The sequence below is a fragment of the Myotis yumanensis genome, unplaced genomic scaffold (assembly GCF_028538775.1).
Source record: "Myotis yumanensis isolate MYYU_CA2020_CCGP unplaced genomic scaffold, mMyoYum1.0.hap1 SCAF_1, whole genome shotgun sequence".
Lineage (NCBI taxonomy): Eukaryota > Metazoa > Chordata > Mammalia > Chiroptera > Vespertilionidae > Myotis > Myotis yumanensis.
In genome coordinates this window covers 113,441,433-113,456,755 of record NW_027223752.1, presented here as the reverse complement: position 1 = coordinate 113,456,755, position 15,323 = coordinate 113,441,433, and the positions used below count along the sequence as shown (strand labels likewise).

General features: G+C 39.6%; 1 pseudogene; it reads right to left on the bottom strand.

Moving 5' to 3' along the window:
• Positions 1-238: 238 nt before the first annotated feature.
• Positions 239-834, bottom strand: LOC139005048 (ras-related protein Rab-2B pseudogene; annotated as a pseudogene).
• Between the last annotated feature and the right edge of the window lie 14,489 nt (positions 835-15,323).

Genomic DNA, 15,323 nt, shown 5'->3' with positions numbered 1-15,323 from the left:
TAACATTTTAGAAATTAAAATAGGAGTATAAGAAGAGCCCTGATCTATAAGGAATGCTCACGTCCCTGAAGAAGGGACAGGTCAGTAAGGGCCCAAATTTTCCCCAGTCTTTAAATGGAAAGGAAAAACATCACACCTTGAAAAGAGGCTTTTCTCAGCAAAAGTTAATAAGACCTCTGTAAGCCTATTGATCTGAAGCTGTTCCAGGAAGGAAAAAAAAAGAGTCCAGATCAGACTTTCAGCAGCAGCCAGAGTTGGACTCTATGTCACCAGAGTTCTACTGGGAGGCGATGGGTGCCACTGATGTTGAAATACACTGTTGAGGACCCATCTTGATGCCATTTGCCTCATTGTGGACATGAAATAAACCCTGCTGGATCTTCCTATATATTTCTTTGGCTGTGTTAATGAAAGGCTCTTCAACATTGCAAGCTGTTTTGGCTGAAGTTTCCATGAATATAAGTCCATGCTCCCGAGCAAAGGCCTTCCCTTCTTTTTTCTTCACTTCTCTGCGGGACTCTAAGTCACTCTTATTCCCAATCAGCATGATAACCATATTGGAACTAGAGTGCTGCCGGGTATCCTCTAACCAAGGGGTCCAGTGGTTGAAGGTTTCACGCTTGTAATGTCATACACAAGCAGTGCTCCAGCTGTTCTCCTGTAGTAGGAACAGGTGATAGAATGGAAGGATTCTTACCCAGGCATATTCCAAATTTGCAGTTTGATTTGTTTTCCATCAATGTTGACCATACGGGCCCCAAACTCCACACCTATGGTGAGGTTGTGGACAGGCTGGAACTGCTTGTCTGTAAACGGCAGGAGGAGACATGACTTCCCCACACCTCAAAGAGGAGGATGCACATTCTAGCCTTCACATGGCTGGGGAGCAGTCCAGAGAGGCTTTTAACAGATAAGAACAGGTTCTGGCCTGCAGTGGTCCATTTCTTGTGGCCTCACCCCTTCCCTGTGCTCTGTCTTAGCATTAATGCTCTGAATTTCTAGACAATGCCTTTGTCCTATAGCCCTGGTAGACACCCCTCTCCACCCCCAGCTTTGCCTCATCCCAGTAATAAATGGTGAACTATTTATTTTATTAATAGATCAGATTTGTCAAGCATAAATTGGTGTGAGGTGGTATAGGGAAGCATAGGAGACTTGGTTGGAAAATTTGTAAGGAGGGAATTCTGAAAAGGGAAGTTGGCTGAAGGTGGCTGCCCCTGTTTCTCGGAATTCTGACTTAGGGGAGTTGACCGATGGCGGCTGCCCCTAGTTGTTCCTTGACTTTTCCAAACAAGTCTGTGAACCTCGGGTGTTTACTGGAACCTTTATGCTTAATCTTTAGGTATCCTTGCTTAAAGGACACTGTAGACACATGTGTCCTCCCAAGATTACTTACCCTACTGATTGTATCTAAAAGATAAACTTTATCCAAAACTGCTGTTACAATAAAAGCCTGAAGAGACAGGTGAATGAGGCTGTCTGGTTCCTATAGCCAGATAGTCCCTTAGCCCTCTCTTTCACAGAAATGTGTGTCAGAGTAGTCATTCATCTGTTGCTCAGGGTCTGCTGGTCAGCCCTGGCAATTGGTTCCCAGTGTGAGGACTGAGGAACACAATGAGATGCAGCAGAAACCTCGAAAAGGAAGAGTAAGAAAAGGAAGACTGTGCAGTAAGTCATTGGAGCCTGCTTGGGATTTCCAAGTTCGAGGGGATTGTTTCTCAGGCAAGGTTCACAATGGGACAGCAGCTGTCTGACAAGTTATTAAAAGCAAATGGTGCCTTGGTTACAGAAGAACAATTAAAGGGCCTGTTGCAGACTGTTATAATTTATAATCCTTGGTTCCTTGATGCTGGAACATTAGACCTAGATCTCTGGGTGCAAGTAGGTAGGAATTTAAAGAGAAATCAGGCCCAAGAAAATGAGTGCCCTTGTCATCATTAACTATGTGAGCTCTTGTTTGAGCTGCACTATGCCCACTTCATATTGAGGATCAAAAGCCTACAGAACGCCACCACTCCCTCCTCCTGAAGTAGAGCCTGTAGTACCTAAAGCCCCACCATTGGAGGAAATATTTCCAGATCCTTCCCCTCTGGTGCGGGAAGGCTCATCAACTAGATCCTCAGTTATGGGATCATGTGTCATGTAAGCTATGTTAGAAGGAGAGCTTTTGGCTTGCCCAGTTTATGCACGATTAGTAAGGTAATCAGATACATGAACCACTCTCCTTTAATACCTTTAAAGAAATAAGGAAAAGTATTAGAGAAAATGGGGCTAACAGTCTGTTTACAAAAGGACTCCTTAATGCCTTGTCTGAAAATTACCATACGATGCCTTGGGACCGGCAGATTTTGGCTAAAACGACTTTAGACACCAGTCAATATTTATTATGGACAAGAGGCCTGATACAGGAAATTAATGCACTTGGTGGTGGGGAGGGGCATCCCTCAGCCCGGCCTGCACCCTCTCACAGTCCTGGGGCCCTTGGGGGATGTCCGACTGCTGGCTTAGGCCTGCTCCTCAGACATCCTTAGCACTCCTGCCACAGCCACTGTGCTCGCTAGCCCTGAGCCTGGCTTCTGGCTGAGCAGCACTCCCCATGTGGGAGCGCACTGACCACCAGGGGGCAGCTCCTGTGTTGAGCGTCTGCCCCCTGGTGGTCACTACGCATCATAGAGTCCCGTCGTTTCACTGTTCGGTCAATTTGCATATTACCCTTTTATTATATAGGGTGAGGTCTATGAACAACAGGCTGTTTGTGGGTATTCACTGGCGACCCTACCTGGGAGCCCTCTGGGCTGCATTCTGGCTGTAAGTCCCAGGCACTGTAAGACATCTTCTGAAAGATCCATGAAAAGGACTCTGATTTATTGAGTCTTATCTGTGGGTTATGCATGCCTGTTGATTGTTGTTTTATGTCTCTTTGTTTTTTGGTTTCTAATGAGAGTTCTTGTCTGTCTGTAATGTAACTTGGTTACTGATGTTCTTTGCTTGCTTTTTTATCTTTGGGGGACTTTAGTTTGCTGTTCACTGTTTTATGAACATAGGGAATCCTCTGTCTCTGCTGTTTGGGCTTTGTGCCACTCAGAACCCATTTGCTATGCTGGGTAGTGTGAGATAAGATTCTAAGGCTAATGTCCCAGTCCACCCTTTTGTGAGTACTCATTCGTTTATTGTAGGTTTTTTTTGTTGTTTCTATTTTTGAGGTCTCTTCTTATATGCAAGATTTCATATTGTTAGTCTTCTCAGAAAGAAAAAAATATGGGAAATAAAATCTTCTAACCCCTCCAAGTCTTTTTCCTAGGAGGATCAGATCTGCTGAAGTGCTCTTCAGCAGGCTGCAGAAGTAGCAGTGGGGGCCACTCCAATTTTGCAAGGAAAAATAAAATAAAATAGCACTTTCACATTAAAGCCACTGAAGGTCAGTGAATTATCCCTGTTACAAAATTTGCCAAGAAAATGCCTTGGGTAATAATAATTGGCTTTAAAATCTCAAAGTTGCTAGGGCAAAATAAATACATATAACTAAAACTAAGGGTATATGATAAAGCTTTTTTGGTGGTAATTATATATGCCTAAACATAGTTTTCCAAAGTCTTTAGTAACTTAAAACTTTGGAGTTTGCTGAATATAAATAATCAAAATGATCAAATATCTAGGTATTTTGAAATAACAGGATACTGAAATATTATTTAATTTGAGCTTGCCTTGTATGGAGAATCTAGAGCAAGCATGTCAAACTCATGGCCGGCGGTGGGCTGTGAGTTTGACATGCTTGATCTAGAGCAGTGGTTGGCAAACTGCGGCTCGGCAAACCGAGGCTCGTGAGCCACATGCGGCTCTTTGACCCCTTGAGTGTGGCTCTTCCACAAAATACCGACTTCTGCGCATAGGCCACGAAGTTTCAATTGCACTGTACGTGCGCGCCTGCACGTGGTATTTTGTAGAAGAGCCACTCTCAAGGGGCCAAAGAGCCTCATGTGGCTCGCGAGCCGCGGTTTGCCGACCACGGATCTAGAGGATGGAGTTGAATCTGTTAATGAATAAGTCTTGTATTTTATTTGAAATCTCTTAAAATGTGAATGTATTGCTAGTCTGAGGAATATTCATTACTTACATGTCACCTGAAAATTAAGATTTCCAAGGGTTGCTGAAACCGGTTTGGCTCAGTGGATAGAGCGTCGGCCTGCGGACTGAAGGGTCACGGGTTCGATTCTGGTCAAGGGCATGTACCTGGGTTGCGGGCACATCCCAGTAGGAGATGTGCAGGAGGCAGCTGATCGATGTTTCTCTCATCGATGTTTCTAACTCTCTATCTCTCTCCCTTCCTCTCTGTAAAAAATCAATAAAATATATTTAAAAAAAAAAAAAGATTTCCAAGGGTTAAGAATTCTAACTAATGGGAAAGAGATTATGGTTTTGGTGTAATAGGAGGCATGAGGCATGGAGATGCATTTTGAAGAGAAAAGAAAGTGGGTTCTAAAGCTGGTTATTTCCAGAAGTTGTAAGATTTCTGAAGAAAAGTTTCTGAAAGCTGTAAAAAGTTCGTGAAAGTTGTAGAATATTTGTAAAGAGAAATGTCAAAAGGAAATTGTGTAAATGACACAGGCCAGTAAGCCAGGAGTAGCAGAACAGGGAAACTGAGATGGTTAAACAGCAATTTGGAGCCTCTAGTAAATCCTATCTTCCCTAAACCAAGGACACTTAAGAATAAATGATTTGCATTTTGCCTCCCTTACCAAAGGGTAAATAGCTTATATCAACCTACTCAGAGAGACAGATAGCAGAAATCCAATTAGTGTTATTTGCTGACCACAACCAAGAATAAATGAAGTTAGAGTATAAACCTCATTTTGGTTAGTCCTTTTCTAGTATGTTAAAAGGGAAATGATCTTTCCTGTTTTTCTACCCAGGAAGCAAAAATTCTATAAATTATTAAAATGGTTATATGTTATATTAATCCGGTATTTTTTTTAAAAACAACAACCCACCTTTTAATTGTGGGAACTGAAGTTTACTAGCCTATGTTTGTGTCTAATACACTTTGATATATGATCTTTTGGTAAAAGAAGTTTGACAATCCTTCCAGGGTTTAAATTTTAAGAAACTTTTTCTTGACCTAGAACTGGCTTTAGGTCATTCCAATAGGCCCTGGGATGCTTCAGGGATTTGTATTCTCTCTCATAAATGAAAATTTTCTGCTTAAGGTACACGGGAAGCTTTGCCAAATAATAATAAATATGTTATGCTTTCATTTATAGCTCTAATTGTTATTCTGAAATATTGTGTTTTGCAGAAAGGACAAGATTCTATGTCATTTGCATTACTCTATAAAGTATCTGGATTTATAGATGTACTGGCAGGAAAAATCAGGAGAAACAAAAATTTTATTATAGGGCTGAATGAATGGAAAATAATTATATAGTTTTTGTAACTTTTGTTGAAAGTATTACTAATTCTTTTTTAAAAAAAATATATTTTATTGATTTTTTACAGAGAGGAAGGGAGAGAGATAGAGAGTTAGAAACATCGATGAGTGAGAAACATCAATCAGCTGCCTCCTGCACACTCCCCACTGGGGATGTGCCCGCAACCCAGGTACATGCCCTTGACTGGAATCGAACCTGGGACCTTTCAGTCCGCAGGCCGACGCTCTATCCACAGAGCCAAACCGGTTTTGGCAACTCATTCTTAAACTTTTTGTTTTTCAGATATAAGGAAGCATTTTTAAAGCAATTTGGTAAATTATATATTTTTCTCACTACCTGTCCCTCCAGAATTTGGCAGTTCTTAATAAGTGGCATTACGTTTCTTTGCATGAATTCAATAAGACCTATTTTCAATTTTAGCTATATTAACCAAGATAAAACTGATAATGGGCCTGCTTATAGCAGCCATGGCTTCGCCGCCTTTTGCAGAACTTGGTCTATCCAGCATTGCATGGGAATCCCTTACAATCCACAAGGACAGGCCATCATTGAACATGTCCATGCTACACTGAAGAGTATGCTAGTAAAACAAAAAAGGGGGAATATGGGACTCAAGGACCCCACTATAATACTATCTAAAGCACTCTTTATTCTTAAATTTTTGAATCTGAATGGTTGTTTTCAATCCTCTGTAGAACGGCACTTTACCTCAATAACCCCATCTCAGAAACCACAAGTCTTGTGGCGAGATGTGGACACTAATAACTGGATGGGACCCAGCGAATTATTAACACAGGGGAGAAGATATGCATGTATTTCTACCCCCACAACATTAGTATGTGGGTTCCAGTTCCCTGGATTAAACCCTGCCATGGCATGGCACGAGACCAATCCTCTTCCAGAAATGAAGAATTTGGTCCTGGGGACTCCGTACTCCGAACATTGTGCCTTTCCCAGACCCAGATGGCTCCTGGAATAACCCGGGGAATAATGAAGAAGCTGATGGCAGAGGCTGAGCAATTATTGGAGCATACTCACACTCCACACACTCCAGATAACTAACCATTGCTTTTTTTGTTTTTCTTATAGTCTGTAAAATCAGAACTCAATCAGTGAACACACTTCGTAGAACCCAGAATTCGCAGGCAACAAGTTCACTGCAATCCTCTGTCTTCTACATTAAGCAAAACAAAAAAAGGGGGAAATGTAGGGCATGGGAGACTTGGTTGGAAAGTTTGTAAGAAGGAAATTCCAAAAAGAGAAGTTGGCCGAAGGCGGCCACCACTAATTGTTCCTTGACCTTTCCAAACAAGTCTGTGTATGTGCAAACCCTCGGGTGTTTACTGGAATCTTTGTGCTTAATCTTTAGGTGTCCTTGCTTAAAGGACACTGCAGACACATGTGTCCTCCTAAGATTACTTACCCTATTGATTGTAAAAGATAAATTTTATCCCAAAACTGCTGTTACAATAAAAGCCTGAAGAATCAGATGAATGAGGTGGTCTGGTTCATATAGCCACGCAGTCCCTTAACCCTCTCTTTCACAGAAATGTGTGTCAGAATAATCATTCATCTGTTGCCCAGGGTCTGCTGGTCAGCCTTGGCAGGGTGGGGTTCTAGGCCTTATCACACGAGTTGTCTTATTTGTAACTAGAGGCCTGATGCACAAAATTTGTGCAAGAATAGGCCTTCCTTCCCCTGGCTGCCAGCACAAGCTTCCCTCTGGCACCTGGGACCCAGGCTTTCCTTGCAGCCCTGGCTCATATGGAAGGATGTCTGGAAGGACATCCGGTCTAATTAGCATATAATGCTTTTATTATTATAGATTAGCATTCCATAAGCATCTACTTCATATCTGGCACTGTAGGAGATACTTTATTTTTTATTTTATTTTTTAAAATTCTATCCTTTAATCTTACATTGTTTCATTAATATTGGTACCCATAACAATCCTTGGTGAAATCCAGTTCTAGAACATAAGCATTTGTAGTCATTCTTCTTTTGAATTTTTCTTATTTTTTTATTGATTAAGTTATTAAATATGTGTCCTTAACCCCACGTTACCCCCTATCGCCCCCCACTCATGCCATCACCCCCCTGTTGTCTGTGTCCATTGGTTAGGCCTATATTTTTGCATATAAGTCCTTTGGTTGATCTCTCCCCCTTACCCCCACCCTCCCCTACCTTCCCTATGAGGTTTGATGGTCTGATCGATGCTTCTCTGTCTCTGGATCTGTTTTTGTTCATCAGTTTATGTTGTTCATTATATTCCACAAATGAGTGAGATCATGTGATATTTATCTTTCTCTGACTGGCTATTTCACTTAGCATAATGCTCTCCAGTTCTATCCATGCTGTTGCAAATGGTAAGAGTTCCTTCTTTTTTATCGCAGTGTAGTATTCCATTGTGCAGATGTACCACAGTTTTTTAATCCACTCATCTCCTGATGGACACTTAGGCTGTTTCCAAATCTTAGCTATGGTGAATTGTGCTGCTATGAACATAGGGGTGCAATATATCCTTTCTAATTCTGTTTCTAGATTCTTGGGATATATTCCTAGAAGTGGGATCACTGGGTCAAATGGGAGTTCCATTTTAGTTTTTTGAGGAAACTCCATACTGTTCTCCACAGTGGCTGCACCAGTCTGCATTCCCACCAGCAGTGCATGAGGGTTTCTTTTTCTCCACATCCTCGCCAGCACTTGTCGTTTGTTGATTTGTTGATGATAGCCATTCTGACAGGTGTGAGATGGTACCGCATTGTTATTTTGATTTTCATCTCTCAGATGATTAGTGACTTTGAGCATGTTTTCATATGTCTTTTGGCCTTTCTTCTGTCTTTTTTCGAAAAGTATCTATTAAGGTCCATTGACCATTTTTTGATTGGGTTGTTTATCTTCCTTTTGTTAAGTTGTATGAGTTCACTGTAAATGTTGGAGATTAAACCCTTATCGGTGATAACATTGGCAAATATGTTCTCCCATGCAGTGGGCTTTCTTGGTGTTTTGTTGATGGTTTCCTTTGCTATGCAGAAGCTCTTTATTTTGATGTAGTCCCATTTGTTTATTTTCTCTTTAGTTTCCATTGCCCTAGGAGCAGTATCAGTAAGAAATTACTTTGGCATATGTCTGAGATTTTGTTGCCTTTACATTCCTCTAGTATTTTTCTGTTTTCCCATCTTATGTTTAAGTCCTTTATCCATTTTGAGTTTATTTTTGTGTATGGTGTAAGTTGGTGATCTAGTTTCATTTTTTTTTGCATGTATCTGTCCAATTACCCCAACACCATTTATTGAAGAGACTGTCTTGACTCCATTGTATGTTCTTGCCTCCTTTGTCAAACATTAATTGAGCATATTGGTTTGGGTCGATTTCTGGGTTCTCTATCCTATTCCATTGATCTATATGTCTGTTCTTGTACCAGTACCAGGCAGTTTTGAGAACAGTGGCTTTGTAATACAGTTTGATACCTGGTATTGAGATCCCACCTACTTTGTTCTTCTTTCTCAGGATCGCTGCAGCTATTCGGGGCCTTTTTTTATTCCAGATGAATTTTTGGACAGTTCGTTCTAGGTCTGTAAAATATGCTATTGGTATTTTAATGGGGAGTGCATTGAATTTATAGGTTGCTTTGGGTAGTGTGGACATTTTAATGATGTTGATTCTACCAATCCATGAACATGGTATGTTCTTCCATCTGTTTATGTCTTCCTCTATCTCTTTTTCCAGTGTCCTGTAGTTTTCTGAGTAGAGGTCTTTTACCTCTTTAGTTAAGTTTATTACTAGGTATCTTAATTTTTTTGGTGCGATGGTAAATGGGATTGCTTTTTTAGTCTCTCTTTCTGTAAGTTCACTATTGGTGTATAGAAGTGCCATAGATTTCTTGGTGTTAATTTTATATCCTGCTACATTGCTGAATTCATTTATTAAGTCTAATAGTTTTTTGATGGAGTCTTTCGGGTTTTTTATGTACAATACCATGCCATCTGCAAATAAGGACAGTTTTGCTTCTTCTTTTCCAATTTGGATGCCTTTTATGTCTTCTTCTTGTCTAATCGCAATGGCTAATACTTCCAGTACTATATCGAACAGGAGTGGTGAGAGTGGGCATCCCTGTCTTGTTCCTGTTCTTAGAGGAAATGGTTTTAGTTTTTGCCCATTGATTATGATGTTGGCTGTGGGTTTGTCATATATGGCTTTTATTATGTTCAGGTATGATCCTTCTATTCCCACCTTGCTGGGATTTTTTATAAAGAAATGGTGTTGGATTTTGTCAAATGCTTTTTCTGCGTCAATTGATATGACTATGTGAATTTATCTCTCAATTTGTTTATCTGGTGTATCACGTTTATTGGTTTGCGGATATTGTACCATTCTTGCATCCTGGGATAAATCCTACTTGGTTATGGTGTATGATCTTTCTGATGTACTGCTGGATCCGATTTGCTAGAATTTTGTTCAGTATTTTGGCATCTATGTTCATGAGGGATATTGGCCTGTAATTCTCTTTCATTGTGTTGTCTTTATCTGGTTTTGGTATTAGAGTGATGCTGTCTTCATAGAATGTGCTTGGAAGTGTTCCTTCCTCTTGAATTTTCTGGAATAGTCTGAGGAGGACCGGTTTTATTTCTCCCTTGAATGTTTGGTAAAACTTCCCTGTGAAGCTGTCTGGCCCTGGGCTTTTGTGTGCTGGGAGCTTTTTGATGACTGCTTCAATTTCTTCCATAGTTATCAGCCTATTGAGACTTTTAGAATCTTCCTGAATGAGTTTTGGAAGGTTGTATTTTTCTAGAAATATGTCCATTTCCTCCAGGTTGTCTAGTTTGTTAGAATAGAGTTGTCCATAGTATTTTTTAACAATCCTTTGTATTTCTGTGGGGTCTGTTGTTATTTCACCTCTTTCATTTCTGATTTTGTTTATTTGGGTCCTCTCTCTTTGCTTCTTGGTGAGCCTGGCTAGAGGTTTATCAATCTTGTTTATCCTTTCAAAGATCTAGCTCTTCATTTCATTGATATTCTGTATTGTTTTTTTGGTCTCTATGTCATTCATTTCTGCTCTGATCTTTATTATCCCCTTCCTTGTGGATACTGTAGGCTTTTCTTGTTGCACTCTTTCTAATTCTTTGAGTTGTAGAGTTAGATGATTTATTACCATTTTTTTTTCTTGTTTTTGAAGTAGGCCTGTAGAGCTATAAACTTCCCTCCTAGGACTGCTTTTATTGTGTCTCATAGATTTTTGGATTGTTGTGTTTTTATTGTCTTTATTTTCCAGGATGTTTTTAATTTCTTCTTTGATCTCTGTGGTATCCCAATCATTGTTTAATAGCATGCTTTTCAGTTTCAAGTGTTTGAATTTTTTGGATTATTTTTATTGTAGTTTATTTCTAATATTATGCCATTGTGGTCTGAGAAAATGCTTGATATGATTTCAATCCTCTTTAATTTGGGAAGACTTTGCTGTGACCCAATATATGGTCTATTTTTGAAAATGTCCCATGCACACTTGAGAAGAATGTATATTCCGTGGCTTTGGTGTGACATGTTCTGAAGATATCAATTAAGTCCATTTGATCTAGTGAGTCATTTAGGATTGTTGTTTCTGTTCTGATTTTTTGTCTAGAGCAGTGGTTGGCAAATTGCGGCTTGCGAGTCACTTGCGGCTCTTTGGCCCCTTGAGTGTGGCTCTTCCTAAGCCTTAAGAGTACCCTAATTAAGTTAATAACAATGTACCTACCTATATAGTTTAAAAGATTTGGCTCTCAAAAGAAATTTCAATCGTGGTACTGTTGACATTTGGCTCTGTTGACTAATGAGTTTGCCGACCACTGGTCTAGAGGATTTATCCAGTGATGTCAGTGGTGTATTAAAGTCCCCTACTATGATTGTATTGTTGTCGATCTCTCCCTTGATATCTTCCAGGAGTTTTTTTATGTATTTGGGTGCTCCTGCATTGGGTGCATATATGTGTATCAGGGTTATATCCTCTTGTTATATCGATCCCTTTAGTATTAAGAAGTGGCCTTCCTTATCTTTTGTTATGGCCTTCACTTTGAGGTCTATTTTGTCAGATATAAGTATTGCTACTCCAGCTTTTTTTCTTTTCTTTTTTTTTTTTATTGCTTAAAGCATTACAAAGGGTATTACATATGTGTCCTTTTTTTCCCCCCCGCCCTTGACAATACCCTGGCTTCCCCTACCCCCCAGTGTCTTATGTCCATTGGTTATGCTCATATGCATGCATACAAGCCCTTCAGTTGATCTCTTAACCCCCTCCCTCCTGCCCCCCAACCCTCCCCGGCCTTCCCGCTGCAGTTTGACAATCTGTGTGAGGCAGCTCTGCCTCTGTATCTATTATTGTTCAAAAGTTTATAATGGTCTCTATTATCCATGAATGAGTGAGATCATGTGGTATTTTTCCTTCATTGACTGGCTTATTTCACTTAGCATAATGCTCCCCAGCTCCATCCATGCTGTTGCAAATGGTAAGAGTACCTTCTTTCTTACAGCAGCATAGTATTCCATCGTGTAGATGTACCACAGTTTTCTAATCCATTCATCTACTGATGGGCATTTAGGCTGTTTCCAGATCTTAGCTATGGTGAATTGTGCTGCTATGAACATATAGGTGCATATATCCTTTCTGATTGGTGTTTCTGGTTTCTTGGGATAAATTCCTAGAAGTGGTTTCACAGGGTCAAATGGGAGTTCCATTTACAGTTTTTTGAGGAAACTCCATACTGTCTTCCATAGTGGCTGCACCAGTCTACATTCCCACCAGCAGTGCACAAGTGTTCCTTTTTCTCCACATTCTCTCCAGCACTTGTTGTTTGTTGATTTGTTGATGATAGCCATTCTGACAGGTGTGAGATGGTACCTCATTGTTGTTTTGATTTGCATTTCTCAGATGATTAGTGACTTTGAGCATGTTTTCATATGTCTCTTGGCTTTCTGAATGTCCTCTTTTGAAAGGTGTCTATTTAGATCCTTTGCCCATTTTTTGATTGGATTGTTTATCTTCTTTTTCTTAAGTTGTAAGAGTTCCCTATAAATTTTGGAGATTAGGCCCTTATCAGATATGACATTGGCAAATATGTTTTCCCACGAGGTGGGTTTTCTTGTTGTTTTGTTGATGGTTTCTTTTGCTGTGCAGAAGCTTTTTATTTTGATGTAGTCCCATTTGTTCATTTTCTCTTTAGTTTCAACTGCTCTAGGAGCTGTATCAGTGAAGAAATTGCTTTGGCATATGTCTGAAATTTTGTTGCCCTTGTATTCTTCTAGAATTTTTATGGTTTCCTGCCGTACATTTAAGTCCTTTATCCATTTTGAGTTTATTTTTGTGTATGGTGTAAGTTGGTGATCTAGTTTCATTTTCTTGCATATATCTGTCCAATTTTCCCAACACCATTTATTGAAGAGACTATCTTGGCTCCATTGTATGTTCTTGCCTCCTTTGTCAAATATTAATTGAGCATATTGGTTCGGGCCGATTTCTGGGGTCTCTATTCTATTCCATTGATCTATATGTCTATTCATGTGCCAGTACCAGGCAGTTTTGAGAACAGTGGCTTTGTAATACAGCTTGATATCTGGTATTGAGATCCCACCTACTTTGTTCTTTCTCAGGATTGCTGCAGCTATTCAGGGTCTTTTTTTATTCCAGATGAATTTTTGGAGAGTTCGTTCTAGATCTGTGAAGTATGCCGTTGGTATTTTAATGGGAAGTGCGTTGAATTTATAGATTGCTTTGGGTAGTATGGACATTTTAATGATGTTGATTCTACCAATCCATGAACACGGTATGTTCTTCCATCTGTTTATGTCTTCCTCTATCTCTTTTTTCAACGTCCTGTAGTTTTCTGAGTAGAGGTCTTTTACCTCTTTAGTTAAGTTTATTCCTAGGTAGCTTAATTTTTTTGGTGCGATGGTAAATGGGATTGTTTTTATAATCTCTCTTTCTGAAAGTTCACTATTGGTGTATAGAAATGCCTCAGATTTCTTGGCATTAATTTTGTATCCTGCTACTTTGCCAAATTCATGTATTAAGTCTAGTAGTTTTTTGACGGAGTCTCTAGGGTTTTGTATGTATAATATCATGTTGTCTGCAAATAAGGACAGTTTTACTTCCTCTTTTCCAATTTGGATGCCTTTTATTTCTTCTTCTTGTCTAATTGCAATGGCTAATACTTCCAGGACTATGTTGAACAGGAGTGGTGAGAGTGGGCATCCTTGTCTTGTTCCTATTCTTAGGGGAAATGGTGTTAGTTTTTGTCCATTGAGTATGATGTTGGCTGTGGGCCTGTCATATATGGCTTTTATTATGTTGAGGTATGATCCTTCTACTCCCACCATGCTGAGAGTTTTTATCAAAAATGGGTGTTGGATTTTATCGAATGCTTTTTCTGCATCAATTGATATGACCATGTGGTTTTTTTCTTTCAATTTGTTTATGTGATGTATTACGTTTATTGATTTGGGAATATTGTACTATCCTTGCATCCCTGGGATAAATCCTACTTGTCGTGTGATTTACAACACGGAGGAACAGTGTAATGCAGGGAAATTCAACACTCTCCTAAATACCTGGCAGGACTAAGGCGAACCAGGCTGAAGAGTAGAAGAACCGAAAGACCATCACTACTGCAAATTTTTTCTTTTTCTTTTTTTTTTTTTTGCCTTTTTACTAAGAAACCAATTTTTTTTCTTTTTCTTCTTTTTCCATCACCTGATTTTACCCTTTCAATGACCACATTTTTATTTTTAACCAGTATTATTACTGCTACCATTTTACCATTTTTTTAAAGTGCCATTTTATTTTCTCTTTATTTTCTTTTGGGATTAGTGTTCTCCATTCTATTTTCATCATTCCTTTAGCATTAATTTTCCCTATCTCAATTTCACCTCTTTGCTAAAACCCTCTTCCTTACTTTTCCCCTTTTGGTGTCCTGTTTCTCTTACCCTATTCCTGCTTCAGATTTTCCCAATTCCTTCTTTTTACCCCCTGTCTAATTCCACCCTACTTATATATTCTATTTCCAATCTACTGCTCTAAATCCTTATACACCTATTCTTTATCCTTCTTCACTTTCCAAACATTTTTTTTTCTCTTATCTTTCTATTGTTTTCTTGATTGTTGAATATATTGGGCTTTGTTTTTTTTTATTTGTTTGTTTGTTTGTTTTGTTTTGTGTTTTTTCTTCTTCTTTTTTAGTACTGGTTGTGAGGTTCTTTTTCTTTTTCTTTTTCTTTTTTTTTTCTGCTGGTTTTTCCCTTCCCTCCCCCACCCCACCCCGGTTATTTTTGTGCTTCTGTTTTCCCTTTCCCCTCTTGATATTATTGGTGGTTTGTAGTTTGCATTCATCTCCAGGGATCTGTTGCTGGAATTTGTTGAGATTAGTGGCAATTCTATTGGAGTTTGCTCCTCATACAAATAGTCTCTTCCCCGCTTCTACTTCATTCTCTTTTTTCGCCCCTCTTTTTTCCCAATTCTATTTTTGCACCCCTTTTTTGTTTGTTTTTTTCTTATTTTTCTTTTCTGCTCTCTCTTTTATCTTCTTCTCTTCTTTCTTCCTTATCCCCTAATTCTCTTAATTCGGGTGGTCACCTTTATTTGGGGTTATTAATATTGTGAATATACCTGTGTTCAGTGCCTGGCACATTGTGCCTTGCTCTGTTGTATTTTGTGCCTTTAAATCAACACAGCAGATCCAAGCAACAGCAGCCCCCTGATCACCGCAGCCTCCTGATCACCACAACCTCTGTCTGTGGAACAGCAGTTGTACGTGAAGCCTCCCCCCACCAGCCAGAAGAGCCAACACAGCTGTGAACAACACCCACCAGAGGAGCTGCTGCCAACTGGAAAGCAGCTGCTACCGCAACCGTCTGAGCAGCAACCACAAC